The 6,049-nt window shown below is 44.9% G+C and overlaps 1 pseudogene; it reads left to right on the top strand.

Moving 5' to 3' along the window:
* The first annotated feature begins 5,517 nt into the window (after positions 1–5,517).
* Positions 5,518–5,635, top strand: LOC126189758 (5S ribosomal RNA; annotated as a pseudogene).
* Positions 5,636–6,049: the final 414 nt, after the last annotated feature.

Genomic DNA, 6,049 nt, shown 5'->3' with positions numbered 1-6,049 from the left:
GAGTAACCTGATTGGTAACAGTAAAAAGTGCCCTCTACCTATAACAATTGTGCATCTGTTATTATTTCGCCGTATATATTAATGGCGAATATTCTTTTTAATAAAACAATTTTTAAGGTAATAACATATGAATAATCTTTTTTGAGTGGACCATGAAATGAAAAATTTACATTAATTTTAAATTTCTTTGTAAAGAAACATAAAATATAATTAAAATGTAAATATTCTTCCGAAAATGTGCGTTTTCTCTTCTTTTTTTTTGATTGGTGGTGGAGTGGATTTCCCTACGTCAGAACGTATACAACGCCACGCCGAGTCCTCTTCCGCCGCGCCCAATTCACCTCGCCGCCAGTACGCTGAGAGCCGTTCCGCTGCAGCTGTTTCTTACTGGGGCGTGCTGTTGCATACAAGAGTAAGCCTAAAACAGATCTTTAAAAATCTCATAATAATTCCTGTGCATAAAATCACTTTGCTCGTTAAGTAGTAGGCCTGGGGTTTTTCTGTGATGTGCGTATATTTCAATCTCTTCGAGCACGTTGAGATAGAGACTTTTTGGAGCTTTATGTAGCACCTCCATTTGTTCATTTATATTACTCACTTCATGTCTACTCTCTTTTACATGTGTTCCAAATGCTGTTCGATTGCTATGGCTGCAATGTTCCCTGTATCAAATTTCAAAATTCCGCCCTGTTTGTCCTATATTTCTGTCACTAACTATATCTCTCTTATTAATTACATTTTTAACTTTGTCTAACAGATCTGAAGATGGGCAGATAGCTCGAAACCGGTAATTGAAAATAAAGAATACCGATCGAAGACTGAAACGCCATATTTTATTTAATGAACGATCGCGGAATTCCCATTGAGACAATCATGTCTAGTTTTGATAGAATTGTATGAGCGCCCCTGTTGCACATCCTGTAATACATGTTTCTTTAGGTGACAGCACTTTGTCTGATGTTCTTGACTCAGGTAGCCCCATATCTGTTATTAGTGAAATTGCAGTCAACATATGAACAGTGATGACAGACTGTCCTACATTACCTTTACGTAAAATGTCACGAAGTAGGTGAGGTTAAGGAATTCTGCTACCTAGGCAGCAAAATAACCAGTGAGCGACTGAGCAACGAGGACGTCAAAAGCACACCAGCACTAGCAAAAAGTGCATTCCCGCAAAAGAGAAGTCTACTAGTATCAAACATAAGCTTTAATTTGAGGAAGAAATTTCTGAGAGTGTACGTTTGGAGTACAGAAGTGTATGGTAGCGAAACATGGAATGTGGGAAAACTAGAACAGAAGAGAACGGAAGCATTTGAGATGTGGTGCTGCAGCCTATAATGAATTCTACTGTAATTGATGAAAGTATGTGAATGCAGCTTGCCGCTAACTTGGTGTAATGTTTTGTCTGTACAGAGGTGTATCTGTCGCCTTTATTACCCCTTCACTCTCACACACAAATCGGTACAATACAGTTAGGGCCTCCTGTTTTATCTTGAGGCTGATCCGTGATAAGACAGGCAAACAATTATGCTAATGGAGGATTCTGAGTATTTTCTCGAATTTCATTCTCTCTCTCTCTCTCTCTCTCTCTCTCTCTCTCTGTCCTTTATCTGTGTACAGTTTTAAATACACTCCTGGAAATTGAAATAAGAACACCGTGAATTCATTGTCCCAGGAAGGGGAAACTTTATTGACACATTCCTGGGGTCAGATACATCACATGATCACACTGACAGAACCACAGGCACATAGACACAGGCAACAGAGCATGCACAATGTCGGCACTAGTACAGTGTATATCCACCTTTCGCAGCAATGCAGGCTGCTATTCTCCCATGGAGACGATCGTAGAGATGCTGGATGTAGTCCTGTGGAACGGCTTGCCATGCCATTTCCACCTGGCGCCTCAGTTGGACCAGCGTTCGTGCTGGACGTGCAGACCGCGTGAGACGACGCTTCATCCAGTCCCAAACATGCTCAATGGGGGACAGATCCGGAGATCTTGCTGGCCAGGGTAGTTGACTTACACCATCTAGAGCACGTTGGGTGGCACGGGATACATGCGGACGTGCATTGTCCTGTTGGAACAGCAAGTTCCCTTGCCGGTCTAGGAATGGTAGAACGATGGGTTCGATGACGGTTTGGATGTACCGTGCACTATTCAGTGTCCCCTCGATGATCACCAGTGGTGTACGGCCAGTGTAGGAGATCGCTCCCCACACCATGATGCCGGGTGTTGGCCCTGTGTGCCTCGGTCGTATGCAGTCCTGATTGTGGCGCTCACCTGCACGGCGCCAAACACGCATACGACCATCATTGGCACCAAGGCAGAAGCGACTCTCATCGCTGAAGACGACACGTCTCCATTCGTCCCTCCATTCACGCCTGTCGCGACACCACTGGAGGCGGGCTGCACGATGTTGGGGCGTGAGCGGAAGACGGCCTAACGGTGTGCGGGACCGTAGCCCAGCTTCATGGAGACGGTTGCGAATGGTCCTCGCCGATACCCCAGGAGCAACAGTGTCCCTAATTTGCTGGGAAGTGGCGGTGCGGTCCCCTACGGCACTGCGTAGGATCCTACGGTCTTGGCGTGCATCCGTGCGTCGCTGCGGTCCGGTCCCAGGTCGACGGGCACGTGCACCTTCCGCCGACCACTGGCGACAACATCGATGTACTGTGGAGACCTCACGCCCCACGTGTTGAGCAATTCGGCGGTACGTCCACCCGGCCTCCCGCATGCCCACTATACGCCCTCGCTCAAAGTCCGTCAACTGCACATACGGTTCACGTCCACGCTGTCGCGGCATGCTACCAGTGTTAAAGACTGCGATGGAGCTCCGTATGCCACGGCAAACTGGCTGACACTGACGGCGGCGGTGCACAAATGCTGCGCAGCTAGCGCCATTCGACGGCCAACACCGCGGTTCCTGGTGTGTCAGCTGTGCCGTGCGTGTGATCATTGCTTGTACAGCCCTCTCGCAGTGTCCGGAGCAAGTATGGTGGGTCTGACACACCGGTGTCAATGTGTTCTTTTTTCCATTTCCAGGAGTGTATATTATTTCATTTACGTGGAATCAGCCCAATAGAATCTCTGGTGGAGCCCTTCGTCTTAATATTCAGCGGCTGGTTTGCTGGAAGAGGTCTTTACATTTGTTATTATTGTTAAGCGCTGCATTCAGTTGGGAAAAATCGATCGTTTGAACAATTCGTTCATTTTTACGACAGATTTAGAATTTCAGATGTGGACGAAGCCTTTTTGGACGATTTTATCAAAACTCGGTGACTGCAGGCTCTCTTCGTCACAGCTGAAACTTCCCCACTAATTACAGGGCCAAGGCAATCATCAATGATTCAGACAGAGAACTCATTCGTCATTCACTCTAGAATAAAAGGGTCACAAGTCTTATTTCTGAGGAAAATAGTATATTCAATCCATCTCCATTACAGGTTCCGTTTTCTGTTGATTCCAAGTCTTACTTAATTTTCGTTTACCGTTTTTCTCTATCCACCAATAACCCGCTAGTGGCACAAACTTTAATAGCTCGCTTTAGCGAGAAGAAGAGCAAATATGTCTCTTTTAGCAACCCGACAATCTTCCAACAGATACTTCCGAAGCTGTATTCCTTCTCCCTCTATAATAACCATGGAGAATACATCTATGTATCTCTGTTATTCCAAAGAATAATCTTACTAGAAAAATACCTTGGCGTCGACGAGCTGTCGGCGCATATATTACTAGAAATCCGATCAGATACTTTCCAAAAGTGAATAAATGTGGATGATTTGGTTGACCATTATTAATTATTGCGTGGTAGAGGGTAAATTTCCGTGGGGAGATTACAAGCCGTATGTTGAATATTAGGTGGACTGATATGGTAAGGAATGAGGAGGTTATGCGCAGAACCGGAGAGGAAAGGAATGTATGGAAAACACTGGCAAGAGGAAGGGACATCAAGTACTAGAGTGAGCTGTAGAGTGTAAAAACTGTAGAGGAAGACAGAGATTGGAATACATCCAGCAAATAATTGAGGACTTAGGTCGCGAGCGCTACTCTGAGATTAAGAGGTTGGCACAGGAGAGAAATTCGCAGCGGACCACATCAAACCAGTCAGAAGACTGATGACAAAAAAAAAAAAAAAAAAAAAAAATTGAGCTGCATCAGTCCTTGCGACGACGATTTCCTTTTCGATTTCTCCGTATATTTTTCTTTAGCCAGTTCGATTTAGTCTCCGTGCACTATCTATTGAAATCTGGTTGTATAGCATATATTTTCCTTCCTGATCAGTTTTGTATTTCCATCTTCCGTCGATCAGGGGAAATATTTCTTCTTTACCCCCATATTTCGTTCAAATTACTTTCCTTGTACCTAAATTTGTCTAACTTCTGTGATTGCTCTTTTTAGGGACATCAGTTTCTCTTCAACTACACTTTCTACTGTTACTCCCACTACCGCGGTGTCTATAGACTTCAAACGCACATCAGCTTTCCTCTGCAACTCGATACCCACCTTATTTTGCTCATTGATTCTTCTTGACGAATCTCTTCAATTTCAACCTATTCATCAACACTAAATTGTGGTCTCAGTCTGTAGCTGGTCCTGACCATGTCTTACCGCCCAGTATCTATTTTCATAATCTCTGTTTCACCATGATCTTGTCATTGGCTGTTGAGACTCCAGAGACGGCATCCATTGTCCACTGGAAGCTTTATCCAGTACAGATCTGGTCGGTTGACCTTTCCCTAAACCGTCTAAAATGGCTTTCCTAGTGAGTTTCTCATGTGTTGTTGGAAGCGAGTCCAGACAGGAACTATAATTTTCCTGAATAATGACATCGATTCCGCCACCGAAGGTATCGACGTTATTGATCAAAGAGGTTGCGCGGCACGGTAGCTCAAGGCAAACGACCCACCTGGTTGCTCTACCTACAGGCCAGAATCTCTTTACCTTAGTAAATCGTATGTATGTAAGTACGAGGTCATGCTGAAAATTAACGACTCCTAATGTTTTATTTCAAAACTTTTATAGCTTTTTAAACGTTATTAGCATTCTACATCTTTATTCTCCACGTCTACATATTTATTTCTCAACATAGCAACCCTGGCGACGAACATATTTCTCCCAACGAGTGACCAGTTTGTTGATACCGTCACTGTACAATATTTAAGTGAAGCCCTCGAATGTTTTCTTTAAGTTTTGGAAACAGATGAAAAGCGGATGGTGGCAGATATGGAGGATTATCGATGACTGTAACCCAACGCATCGGATTGTTGCGGATGGCACAGCGCTCTTGTATGGTCTGGCATTGTCATGCCGAAAGATAGGGTCCTCCATGTGTGGACGAACTCTTCGAATTCTAAACTCGATTCACGTAACGACATAGTAACTTCACACAATCATGTTACTCGCCAAAGTCGGGGATTTCTAGCGGCAGAGGGCTTCCAGTATGTAGACATGGACAACAATGATATAGAATGTTAAAAACTTCTATTTTAATTAAAAGCTTTAATAGTTCTCAGGGCAACGGCCTTGCCGCCGTGGATACACCGGTTCCCGTCAGATCACCGAAGTTAAGCACAGTCGGGCGTGGCCGGCTCTTGGCTGGGTGACCATCCGGGACGCCATGTGCTGTTGCCATTTTTCGGGGTGCACTCAGCCTCGTGATGCCAATTGAGGAGCTACTCGACCGAATAGTAGCGGCTCTGGTCAAAGAAAACCATCATAACGACCGAGAGAGCGGTGTGCTGACCACACGCCCCTCCTATCCGTATCCTCGGCTGAGGATGACTCGGCGGTCGGATGGTCCCGATGGGCCACTTGTGGCCTGAAGACGGAGTGCTTTTTTCATAGTTCTCGGATGAATTACGTTTCAGCACGCTCTCGTATGTTCACCTTCTCTCTCCAAACTACCTGATCTATTTAGACCGTACATGGGACACATATTACTTGCGATCTCGTAGGAAGACACCTCTCAACGGTGTGAAGATGAGGGAGAAGTATGAGAACACTTAGGGACTTCCAACAAATTTTACACATAATATCAAGCCTTTA

This window comes from Schistocerca cancellata, chromosome 5 (genome assembly GCF_023864275.1).
Source record: "Schistocerca cancellata isolate TAMUIC-IGC-003103 chromosome 5, iqSchCanc2.1, whole genome shotgun sequence".
In the NCBI taxonomy this organism is placed as follows: Eukaryota; Metazoa; Arthropoda; class Insecta; order Orthoptera; family Acrididae; genus Schistocerca; species Schistocerca cancellata.
Note: the sequence above shows the minus strand (reverse complement) of the source record. Positions and strands in the feature narration are given on the sequence as shown.